The sequence below is a fragment of the Pteropus vampyrus genome, unplaced genomic scaffold, assembly GCF_000151845.1.
Source record: "Pteropus vampyrus isolate Shadow unplaced genomic scaffold, Pvam_2.0 Scaffold222, whole genome shotgun sequence".
In the NCBI taxonomy this organism is placed as follows: Eukaryota; Metazoa; Chordata; class Mammalia; order Chiroptera; family Pteropodidae; genus Pteropus; species Pteropus vampyrus.
The window spans coordinates 1,389,692-1,403,129 of NW_011889003.1; the positions used below are offsets into that span (position 1 = coordinate 1,389,692).

Below are 13,438 nucleotides of genomic sequence, written 5' to 3' on the forward strand. Positions count from 1 at the left end.
ACTCGAGATATACCAAGGAGTTAAAATGCTGTGTCTCAACACAAAGAATGAGAGCCCATGACAACAATATAATCTTATTTTTTAAAAACTGTTTTACTAAGATATCTATTCCAAATTGCATTGGATCTGGAAACAAGGTCACTTCCTGGTTGTAGAGGCCTTTTTACTAAGGCTAACTGAAGGCTGTACTTGGCAATCTGGGTTTTTAAATTGATAAATATCAAACATGAGCACGTGGGAGGGTAGTGGGTACAAGCTTTTGGAGCACCACTTAGAACTTCTAAGAAAACTCCACGCCAAGTCTCCCTCATGCAAACTCAGGTAAATGGCTCTATTCAGCAAAAACGTTGGCCTTGGATGAGCTGTTCTATGGTCTAGACAGAGGTGGGTTTGGAGGAAAGGAGCACAAGCAAGCCCATGCGGCTCTCACCATGAGCCGTGCTTTCCAGGAGCAGGTTTATCATTAACAAGAGCAGGAGTTTTATCTGTCTGACTCTTAGGTCAACTCTCAATTGCTTTCAGACATCGGCATCATATATTAGGGACCCTCAAACACAAAAAAATTAGCATACAGTCTCCACAATTGGCAAAGGTAAAATAAAACAAGGAATTATTCAGACAAGCCAAAGAGATTTTTGATAAATATATTGATAAATCAAATGGAAAAAGACAGGTATGCTTTTTTTCTCAGCCCTGTGTTACTAATCAGTTGATTGGGTCAAAGTAAAGATTGAAAAACTTCACATACATCAACAAATGGTACTGGAACATCTGGATATTTACATGCAAAAAAAAAAATTAATCTAGACACAGACATTACACCTTTCACAAAAATTAACTCGAAATGGATCATAGACCTGAATGTAAACTAAAAAACTGTACAATTTTTAGAAAATAACACAGGAGAAAACCTAGATGACCTTAGGTTTGGTGATGACTTTTTAGATACAACATCAAAGGCACGATCCATGAAGGAAAAAATTTATAAGCCGGTCTTCATTAAAATTAAAAACTTCTGCTCTGTCAAAAACAATGTCAAGAGAAGCCAGACTGAGAGAAGATATTTGCAAAAGATACATCTGATCAAGCATCGCTATCCAAAATATACAAAGTACACTTAAAACTCAACCATAAGAAAACAAACAACCTGATTAAAAAATAGGCCAGAGACCTTAACAGACACCTCACCAAAGAATATCAGGCAGATAGCAAATTAGCCATCGGACTTCTACCAAGAGCAAAGGGATTAAGAGACATGAGTGACCAAACGTGCCCTGGTTTCCCATGCAGCCAGATACATTGCAAAGAGGAAAGGAGCTGTAGTGGGAGTGGAATTCCTGAGACCCGAACTATTTCTTAATTTTCAGACTTTGAAGATTTCAAGGTTTAAGAGAAGCAGAATCCCCAAAAGGGCACATCTTAGGCAGGAAGAAGTTCTAAATGGCTAAGCAAGGAGACTAGGCAGGGAGAGGGCCAGAAGTAGCCACCTCATCTTGAGCTGCCCTCGGATCATGGAAAGGATCTAGAAATATCCCAGTGCTCCCAGTATTAACAACAAACGATATTATTCGTCAGGTACCGTCTCAGATGCTAAGGATATAAAGGGGAACAAGGGGCAAGGCCTCTGCTTTCGCGGAGCTTACATTCCAGGGTCGTGAGGCAGGTGGTAACTAAATATAAGACAAGATAAATTCAGATAGGGGTTAGCATGACACTAGAATGTCATTTAATTATATTAATTGAAACATCATTTAACAGAAATTTAAGTGTCTGCAAATACAGTTGACGCTTGAACAACATGAGTTTGAACTGCGCAGGTCCACTTATTTGTGGATATTTTTTCGATAAATACCTACAGTTCTATAAATGTATTTTCACTTCCTTTTGATTTTCTTCATAACATTTTTTCTCTAGCTTACTTTATTATAAGAATACAGTATGTAATATATATAGCATACCAAATACGTGTTAATCAATTGTTTATGTTATTGTTAAGGTTTCCAGTCAACACTAGGCTATTCGTAGTTGAGTTTAAGGGAAATCAGAAGTTATGCGGAGATTTTCAACTGCAAAGTAGGGTCAAGATGTCTAGGAAATATCATTAGTGAAAAAAGCAGATGATAGCATAATATTGTTTCAATGTGTGTATTTTTTAAACACCACCAAGCAATCAACTCAATTCTGACACTACCTAGAGATTCTACAGGTTAAAGATTCAGTCCCAAAAGACTGCCCCCAACTTTAGATGTCTATTGCAAGTCCAGGTTGTCACCAGTGCTTCTGACCTACTGCTATAGATTGAAGGTTCCCACAACTACCTCTTTGGGTTCAACTAATTTGCCAGAGCAGCTCACAGAACTTGGAGAAACATTTACTTACATTTACCAGTTTATTGTAAAGGATACAGATGAACCGCCAGATGAAGAGGTACATGGGGCAAAGTCTAGGGAAAGAGTGAAGAGCTTTTTGTTCTCTGAGCAGTCACTCTCCCCACAGCTCCATGTGCTCACCCACCCAGAAGCTCTCCAACCCATCTTCTTTTGGGTTTTCATGGAGGTTTTATTACACTCTCTAGCCTCTCTCCTCTTCTCAGAGGTCAGAGGGATGGGACTGAAAATTCCAACCCCTTTTATCATGTATTCAATTCCCCTGGCAACCAGCCCTCAGCTTTAAGTGCTTTCCAAAATTCATCTCATTAACATAAATTCAGGTGTGGTTGAAAGGGATTTGTTATGAATATCAAGACACCTTTACCCCTCTTTCACCTCAGAAATTCCAAGGGTTTTAGGAGTTTTGTGCCAGAAATGAGGACAAAGACCAAATATATTTTTCTTATTATAAATCACAATATCACATACATATATAATAATCCTATTTAATTTATATTCAAATAGTGTCATGTGTATCTGTTTAATGACTAGAAACATATGTACCAAACTATGGACTTTAGTTCCTTTAAAGGAGTGAGGTTAATGGTGAGGGTTAATAATGGGGAAAACTTTCATTTTCTGCTCTATACACTTCTATACTGTTTGATTTCAGAATGAGCATATGCTATTCCCCATCCACCTCCCAAATTGTGATGGTGTCGTGGGGACTGGTGCTAAAAGTAGTAAGAAAGAACAGCCTGTTTTGCAAACTTCTGTTACTTGCTTAATTTGACATTTCAATAATATGAAGGCATATCACAGTTCAAGATACACATCAATATGAAGATAAGCAGCTTTAAGAATCTCATTATCTTCAATATTCTAGAATTTTCAAAATTATTGCTCGCTACACAAATATTTCCTTTTTCTCAATTTTGTAAAAGACACAGTATACTTATTTCTACATGTATAAAAGTGTACGACATGACATATAAAATTTAATTCATTCTATATATGATACTGAGCTATAAAACACATAGTCGATTTTACCTCCTACTGTGGCTTGGTTTAGAACTTAACTTTGATGAATGATCTATGTCTCTGGATAGAGATCTTAGAAATATTTGACATGTTTCACTCCTATACCGAATTCTAAGTTAAATATTTCAAGATGGCTTTAGTCAGTCAACCCTGACTGCTGGTATGCAGACATGAACAAATCACTAAGAAAAATAATTAAAACACTTACTTTTGGATATGCAGCTTGGAAACCAGCATATCTGTTGAACATATTAACAATGACTCATAACCACATGAGTTAAATATACTCAGGAATAAAATATTTAGCTCATAGTTCTGGATGTGCTAAGGTCTAGGATTGCTATAATGCCAACAGAAAATTGGAATTACATTAGATACACTGGACTTGACTCCTAACTTCAAGGCCAAGAGTTTGCTAATAATGCACCCTGTGGGGCTCAGACGGGAGGGGAACCTCCCTGTCTCCCTCTGCCTTCTGTTTTCTAGGACTCCGTCTGGTAGGAAGGGGAAAATATCTTTGCAGCAGCCCGTGGTGTAACTTGGATTCTTGCCTCTGATGCAAAGTCCAAGAATTGAAGAACAAAATGAGTCTGGTGATAAGTCATAAGGGGAGAGAAATCTGTACTTTCTTGGCTTCTTAGGGAATCCCTAGGAGACCCCAGGATGATCCTACTTGAATCTGGGCCCCCTCCACCAGTAGAAGCAGCAGGGGGTTGCTCACTGGCACACTGTCATCTTCTCTCAGAGCATTCCCGGCCTTGGGGGTCATCCCTCTGCTGTGGGAGCACTCCAGAGCTCCAGCCGCCTGGAACCAAACCTTGTTCTCTAGAAAGGAGCTGAGACATTCACTCTTCCTAAACTGTAAATGCTATGGGATGTAATCTTCTCAGACAAATGGATAAACAAACTATGAAATTTTGCTCAATGATGAAAAGAAACAAACTACTGATATTTGCAATAATAGGTGAATCTCAAAAACATTATGTTCAGCAAAAGAAACCAGACACAAATGAGTACACAAAGTGTATATAGTTTAGAAGTGGGTGAATGATGAGGCTAGATCTGCTAAGGGGTCAAAAGGTTGTACTGGCATGTCTAGCATTTCTCTGTAGAATGTGTAGATATATGTTATCTATATGGGTTCATCCAAAGTTCTGAGGAAAAAGAAGCAGTCCTCTTTAACATCCTGTTATACATATCTGTGTCCTTAACCAGATGCTGTTTGTTATCAACTCAGCATTCATTCTTCCATCCTTTTTCATTCTAGAACCCAAATTTACTCAAGTAGCAATTCTATTCTACATGGAGTTTCCTCCTGATTTGCTTAAGTTTATCGTGGTTATCTAGATTATTTTAGGGTTGGGTATGCGACCCCCTTCTGGCTCATGAGATTTGAAAGGGCTAGGGATTGCTGGGAAAGGTTCTCCTCCTCTTAACAAGGAGATGCCACGAGAGATGGTCCTCTGCTTGTCTAGACGTTGTTGCATCCAACAGAGACACCTGAACCAGGTGTATCCCTCAGGGGAGATGATGACATAAAGACAAAGACAAAATCCTAAGAATGATAGAAAAACTGAATCCTCGATCATGTGGTTGAGTCACTGAATTAACCAACTCTGGAGCAGCCTCCCTCTGAATTTCATGTTAAGAAAGAAAATAAATTTGCTTAAATAAAATTGCTTAAGACACATTGAGTTGACTTTTCTGTTCCTTACTGCTGGAAGTATCTTAACTGATATAACAACCAATTCCTTTAGGGTGATACATGGTCCCCAATAAATAAAAGACACTCAATAAATGTTAATTGAAGTATTATAAGAATGCATATCTCAGATCCTCCGATGACCTCAAGTAGAGCTGCATCATTCCATCTAAACGTGCTTGAATTTCAGCTTGTTTATACTGCAAAACAAATAGCAAAGTAAGAGGACATGGTAGGATTTACGGGGAGTGAGTACATCTGGGAATCACCGATGGTCAAGAGTCAGCAGAGAGCACAACAGTAACCATCTGGCTGGACAGATGTGGTTTATGCCCACAGGGACTTTAATGTATGAAATCCTTGAAAATCTTGCTATTAACGTAGGGGAATGATGGCATAGCAAGATGTAAGTGATAACCTGAAAGCTTTTCCCAGTCTGAGGTATACTGAAGACAAAAGAAACAGATACTGAACCTCTAGATCAAAAGGTTTAAAGGTTTTGGTTATGACCCGAGTTACTATACTCTTTTACACTGAGAGAAATGCCACTCCACATGGATTTTTTTTATTTTTTATTTTTATTTTTGCATATTGCCATAGCCAGAGTGACTTTTGCAGTGGGGAAAATGGCAACTCTAGGAAGCCTTTGTTCAAACAATAACCCAGAACTCCATGGGGACCTTAGTCAACATTGTACCATTTCACTCAATCATACCCAATTTTTTAAAAAGCGAATTTTATTTGTTAGTGAAGTTTTAAGTTCACAGCAAAAAATGAATGGAAGGTACAGAGATTTCCCATATGTCTCCCGCCCTGCCCTTACACAGCTTTTCTCGTCATTACCATCCCTCACCAGAGTGGTACAGTTAATGTGTTACAATTGATGAACCTACATTTACATGTCATTATAACCCAAAGTATATACTTTACATTATGGTTCTCTCTTGGTCTTGTACATTCTATGGGTTTACAAATGTGTAATGATGTGTAGCTACCATTATAGTATCATACAGAATAGTTTCGCCACCTTAAAAAATTCTATGTACTTCGGCTACTTATCCCTTAAACACTATGCCTGCCAACCACAGATCTTTTTACTGTCTCCATAGTTCTGCCTTTTCCAGAATGTCATATAGTTGGAATTATACTATAGTATGCAGGCTTTTCAGCTTGGCTTCTTTCAGTTAATAATATGTGTTTAATTTTCCTCCATTTTTTTCATGGCTTGATAGCTCATTTCTATTGTCTGACTGTACCATCGTTTATCTCCACCAGCCTACTGAAGGACATCTCGATTGCTTCCAAGTTTTGGCTATTGTGAATAAAGCTGCTATAAACAGCTATGTGCAGACTTTGTATGGACATAAGTTTTCAACTCATTTCAACTCATTTAAGTAACAAGGAGTGTAATTGCTGGATTATAAGGTAAGAGTGTGTTTAGTCTTGTAAGAAACCACCAAACCGTCTTCCAAAGTGGCTGCACCATTGGCATTCCTACCACAATAAATGAGAGTGCCTGTTGCTCCACAGCCTCACCAGCATTTGGTGGTGTCAGTGTTCTGGATTTTGGCCATTCCAATAGGTGCGTAGTGGGGTCTTTTTGTTTTAATTTGCATTTCCCTGATGACATATAATGCTCTTTCATATGCTTTTTTTAATTTTTTTTAAGATTTTTGCTTCTCTTTTTTAAACTTTGTTACCATATCTTTATTTATTTTTAATTGAGGTATAATTGGCATACAACATTATATTAGTTTCAACATTATCATTAGTTTTTAGCATAATTATTCGATATTTGTATGTACTGCAAAATGATCACAAGTCTAGTTAACATTCATCACCATACTTAGTTATAGAATTTTTTCTTGTGATGAGAACATTTAAGATTTATTCTCTTAGCCACTTTCAAATATGCAATACACTTTTTATGTGCTCATTCGCCATCTGTATATCTCCTTTGGCCCATTTTTTAATTGAGTTATTTGTTTTCTTATTTCAAATTTTTAACTTCATTTTGGTGACAGATTTCAAAAGAGATTGATCCTCTTCTCAGCTTGATTCCATCCATCTATTCTGAATGCTCTAAAACTCACATGAAGGCAAGGCTAGAATTTCAGTTGAATGCAATACGCATTACTCAACATCTATGATGTGCCCAAAACATTTTTCAAGTATTGTGGAAGATACAGGAAAGGCGGAATACAGGCCCTGTCATCTTGGCAATCTTTGGGAAACCAAAAATAAGGCAATGGAAAAAAATTCAGCAGCACCAAAGGACACAAAAGATTAATTTGTGTGCTATCCCCTCTAAGTACTTCTCATGAAACTCTTTTTACATTTCCTACATACATACATTTAAAAGTTACTTTATGGAAGGTGATGATTAGGCAGATATTTTACTAAGAGTTACTTTTTTCAATCTTAAAAAAAAAACCACTTTATTTCAAAATAACTTTAGCTTTACAAAAGAGTTGTCAAGGTAACACAGAGGATTCCTGTGCACCCATCCCACCGCTTTCACCCATGTGAGCGTTTCCAACCAACACGCACATTTCAAAATGAAGAATTTAATGCTGGAACAACATTATTAACTGAACCACAAACTTTATTTGTATTCCACCGGGTTTTCCACTAACGTCCTTCTGATCCACGATCTAATACAGGATACAACATTGCGATTCCTTTTCATCACGTGTCCTTACTCTTCTACAATATATATAGGTTTGTTGGTCTTTCCTTGTATTTCGTGTCCTTGATAGCTGTGAGCAGTATCGATCTAGTATTTTTTCATATTTGTTTCTCAACATGTATTTGTCTGATGTTTTCTCATGGTTAGGTTCGGGTTTTGAATTTTGGGGGAAAAATACCACAGAGGTGAATTTTCTTTTTATAGCATTCTGTCAGGATAGAATAAAAAAAATCAGGATATCAATTTTACTTGTATAGTATGGTAATCATAATCACCTGGTTAAGATAATAAAACCTCTAGGTTTCTTCACTGTAAAGTTACTGTTTCTCCTCTTCTATACTCCATTTGTTAAAAGTCAGTTGCCAACTCCAGGACACTCTGAAGAGGAGGAATTAAGAACTGTCTCCTAGAGAGAGAAGCATCAAGGAAATTGTGGACATCTGTACGGCAATAATTAATAAATATTTGAGAGAAGATGCCTTTAGGATATGCAAATGTTTTTTTTTTTCCTTAAAGTTTTATTTACTGATTCATGGAATTTGCCTGCAGCAATTATTACTGCAGTGTTCTAATGGTGGTTTTTTAATTTTCTTTGCTCTTTTTACATTTATTATTTAGAAATCTTAAATAATAAATTTAGGGGAGATTCATCCTTTATCTCCCATTTATTTATCAATTCATTATGTATTTATGTCAGTATGGACTCATAGACATTTATTTTATTCTTTAGATTATAATCCTATGCTATCATTATTTATTTTGTTGCTCAAATTATTCCAGCTTTGACCATTGTGAGTTCTTTCAGCTTTGACCCACATGCCATGAAGACGAAGGTGAATCTGCAGAACCACAGTCAACAAGTAAGATTAAGAAAACTAGGGCTCACACTACAATGTTGATAAGATTATCTGACTTCTTAAACCTATGACTCATTAGTATTCCAGAAGGATCTTGCAAAACATGATTTGATAATATTAAGGACACATGTTCCAAGATTAAACATTGCCAGGTAGCTATCTGCCTCGCTTCAATTGATCAAGACAATAGAGAGCGTACAGCAATATGTAGTCCAGCTTCCTGAGCCAGTCTCAACATCCCAAAGAATGGGAGCATTTTATTATTTACACTAGCCATGAAAACAATGGTATATCTTTCTACCTTTTCTTTCTTCTTCCCTTCTTTCCTTCCTTTCTCCTTACTAAGGACTATTAATCTATAAACTTATAAACTGCATGTACACTTCACATTACTGATGCACTTAATTATATCGGGCAGAATAGAAGAAGGAATGGAACAATTCTTTTACATCTCTTTCAAATAGATAAATTGATGGAACTCTGTAAATGGAGAAAATTTATAACCAAGACTCAAACTTTCAAAGACCACATCAGCAGAAATAAAGACCAGGGTGGAAACAACCAACCAGTGAGCTAAAGTATAATAATGATCATTAAACAGAGGTATGGTAGCGATCATTAACAGTAACTTGGAAACGCTTAGTAACTGGGTTTCTGTCAATGGATGGATCCTTCAGGATCCTGAAGACTGTACTGAGTCTGTGAAAGAATATAAGCATTATGAGAGGGCCTCAATTTTGTCTGAGCTATTATCAAGAGATAAAATGTCTGTGGACAAATGACTGACCAGAAAATCCAGCTTGTCAGTGACATTTCCCAGACTTACACAAGGATACTGAGCAAGTGGGGCCCCACAAATAATCACCCTAGTAGGAAAAAAAAGCACATTCCATTGAGATTAGAATCCCTGAGGAGGCAGGAAGCAAACAGTACAAAGGCACTGATTAAGCAGAGGAATTTGTGTGAGGTTTTGGGGCTTTGCATAAAGCACTCATGGAAATGCATCTTCTCAGGAACACTCCATTGCTACCACACTAAGATGGCTCTATTTCCCTAAAAATAGAACTGTGTCCTCTGATTAGCCTTTGTATACTGGAAAAACTACTGGTACAAGAAGAGAGGCAGTATCATGGGTTAACATCTGTAAATGGAATTTTGTGATACGTCCTTTAAACTTAAGGTTTACTGCCCCTGGTGCCTTATCCTAAGCTTATCTCCTGGAGGTCTTTGATTTCCAAAAGGCACCCGGAACTGAAATAACTGATGGTGGGTTGGATAAACAAACCAAGGATTTTGCAAGGATGTGGAAATGGTAAAATTACCATTTTACCATTATTTTATCATTTTATTGTAGTTTTTATTTTTTATTTTTTTGTGGCAGACACTCTTAGTTGTCTACCCACTAGTCAACTGTCTGCCACTTGTCCTTCTTCCTCGTTAATAGAACCTAAATGTTGTTCACTGTTCTTCGAGGAAACATGTCCTTCAAGAGAGGCACAGTCGCCTTCTAGCCCCATGGGGCTAATGTCTCTTGCCAAGTGATTTGTTTTAGGGAACAGGCAGGTGTGACAATCCTAGCTGGTGAGACAGGAGGGATGTGGGCAGGGAAGACTTTGGAAAGAATTCCTTCAGAATTGTAAGGGGACATGTGACAGGGTCATTTCATGTTTCTGCCTCTGGAAGAATGTTAATCTATATTTTATTTATTTATGTAATAATTATTCATCGCTCAGCATGTGTCCTGAAATTCAAAGTCTACCTGTTCTTGAACTGGAAAGGAATAGCTTTAAAATATAGGTGAGTTTCAAAGGTTCATTCTAATAAAGTTTTGTGCTTTACAAATAGAGTAGAACTATAGCCATGCCACCCTGAACACGCCCTATCCCGTCTGATCTCGGAAGGTAAGCAGGGTCGGGCCCGCTTAGTACTTGGATGGGAGACTACCTAGGAAGACTGGGTGCTGTAGGTGTAAAAAAAAAAAAAAAGAGTAGAAACGTAAAGGAAATAGCAGACCAGAGGAAATAAGGGTTGTGTTTCCAGCTGAAAAGTTCTGAAGGCCTAGTTCAGTTTAGAGGTCGGGAGCAGGAGCTGTGTGCTGTAGACAAAGACTAAAGGCAAGGAGATAGGAAGGAGAAAACAGCACCAGAGTTCCAAGAAAATCAACCAACTCCCATGCCCAGGGGGTCACCAAAGATTCATAGGAGGATATAGCGCCAAAGTCCTAGGCTGAGGAGCAGAACCAATGGTCCAATAATCTGAAAGACCAATGCATACTCGAATAGGGCGAGACTTCTAATCTAATATGACAGATGTTTGCTCTCTGCCGTGGTTTTAACTTACCCACGGCACAGCATGTGTATGCTCATCCACGTGCGTGTGGTACGAGAGGAACTGAGTCTGACCCCGCTGGGTGCATCCTGATTCCAGCACAGACCAGGGCTCTGCTCCTGTTGCAGGCCCCCTCCTGGGTTTCTTCCTATTTCTCTGGCCTCTTCTTTGGGGGCTCTTTTCTCCTTCCACCCATTCCCATAAATTACCTGTTCTTAAAGTGTGGTTCAGCGAGTCTTGAAGGGGCCTGAGATACTTACAGGGGAAATGTGACATTAAAACTATTTTCATAATAATAAAACGTTATTTGTTGTTTTAACTTTCATTCTCTAACGCGTGCTCAGTGGAGTTTTTCCAGAGGCTACATGGTGTGTGATATGGCAACAGATTGAATATAGAAACAAATATGAGAATCTAACTGCAAAAAGATTTGCAAAAATGCAAATAATACCAATCTCCATGTTAATTTTTTGTTTTAGAAAGTATAGCTACTTTTCATTAAAAGATGTTATTTATTCTAAGATATAACGGGGCTAGTTTCTGTTATTTAAAAATGAATTAATAAAAATATTTTTTTAAATTTCTATTTTCAATTTCTAATATGTGGTGCCTGGACCAGCAGCCTCAGAGCTTGTGAGAAACACCGTTTCTCCAGCTTCTCCCCAGACCTATTGACTCAGAAGCTCTGCAAATGGGGGTTTGAGAAGCCCTCCGGGTGATGCTCGCCAAAGCTTGAGAGCCACCACTCTAATACATTCATCTCCCGTCATTTCTTCAAGATGGGCTGAAACACGTGACAGTCTCAGTTTCAGTCTCAAGAGGCCGTGACTCCGGTTCTGAGTTATGGACCCATCTTAGTCTACTCAGGTTGCCATAACAAAATGCCACAGGCTGGGCGACTTAAACAACAGAAATTTATTCTCCTGCAGTCCTGAAGGAGAGAAGTCTGCGATCGAGATACCGGCAGGTTCGGTTTCTCCTGAGGCCTCTCTCCTTGGCTGGCAGACGGCCTCCTCGCTGTGCCCTCGCATGATCTTTCTTCTGTGTGTCCTGAAAACTGTTCCTTCTGCCGCCCGATTGGAGCTAGAAATCCTGGTGGGGGGTGGAGGGTAAATCATTGTGGTCTTCTCACTCTCTCACACCACCTAGGACAAATCGATTACTAAATCCTCTGATTACTTCTAGATTTTTCTCACCAAAAACTCAGCTATCGATGTGCAAATTCAGATTCTTGTCGTTTCTCACCTATACCAGTGGGCTCCATCTTTTTTCTTCTGAGGAGAATACACTCGCATAATCACAGCAGGTGTGCTTGGGACACTCCCCAGGCTATGAGCACGCCACACAGATAAAACAGGCAGTTTCATCCTGAGCAGTGTCCTGGTGGTCCCTAGCAGGAACCAGAGACAGTTCCCAGGCTGACTAGGACACAGCACTGTCACTGAGAGCTGCTGGCCTGCATGACAGCAAAAGCCTTCTGAATGACCTTCTGGAAATAGCCTGGCTCCCTCAAGTCCAGCCAGTGCATGCGGCCAGGAGGATCTGTCTAAACAACCCAACCAGGCCAGTCCTGGTTACAAACCATCTGAAACTTATCACCGAATACAGAACAAAACCCAACCACCTTCACAAGGAACACAGAACTCACCATGCTCTAATCCCCACTGGCCTCTCCAGCCTCATTGCTGGACTCTCCGTGCCTGGCACCCTCAGCTCTGGCAACCCCAACCCTGCAGTGCCCCGGACACAGGCCTAGTCCTTACCTCTGTGCCAGTCCTCACATCGCCGCGCTGACTGGATGCCCTTCTTTCATTACTCACCGTGCCATACTCTTTAAAACAGCCAGATATCACCTCCTCCAGGAAGTCTTCTGTGGCAATGCCTCTCCCACGTCCCTCTCCCCACATCAGGCAACCTGTACTCACTCCTCCCAGGCATTCGCCACCCTGTTCTGCACTCATATCTTTAGAAAGCTCTCTCACTAGACTCAGTTCTTTGAGGACAGAGACCATGCCTTTTTCTTATTTTTATTCCCAGTGTTGAGCGCAAGATCCCGATTCATAGTGGGTGCCCCATACATGTTAGGTGAGTGAAGGAATGACTTCCAGGAATACTGGAGCTGACTCAAGCGGCAGAGTCGACAAGAGCGCCACCTGTCGGAGAGACTCCAAAGTGCGGGCGGGGCCGGCGTAGTCACTGGGCAAGGCAAGGCTGGGCGGGACAGCTTCAACACGAAAAGCCCTGAGATAAATTTGAGAGGAAAATGGTGATCCCGAGCCCTGCTTTTCAAAGCCTGGGATCTGCCCCCACAGCCTTGCCACCCTTAAACTGACTATGCTCCAAGACTGTTTTCAGGCTAAGTATCCAATTTCAGTCCCCAAGACATGTTACCTATTAAGCTCAGTTTTGGGGATTTAGACAGTGCCAATTAATATCCTATTTCTGGAGTGTA

At 39.5% G+C, this 13,438-nt stretch overlaps 1 pseudogene; it reads left to right on the forward strand.

The window, feature by feature from the left end:
* The first annotated feature begins 10,508 nt into the window (after window positions 1-10,508).
* On the forward strand, window positions 10,509-10,627 carry LOC111747435 (annotated as a pseudogene).
* The last annotated feature ends 2,811 nt before the right edge of the window (window positions 10,628-13,438 follow it).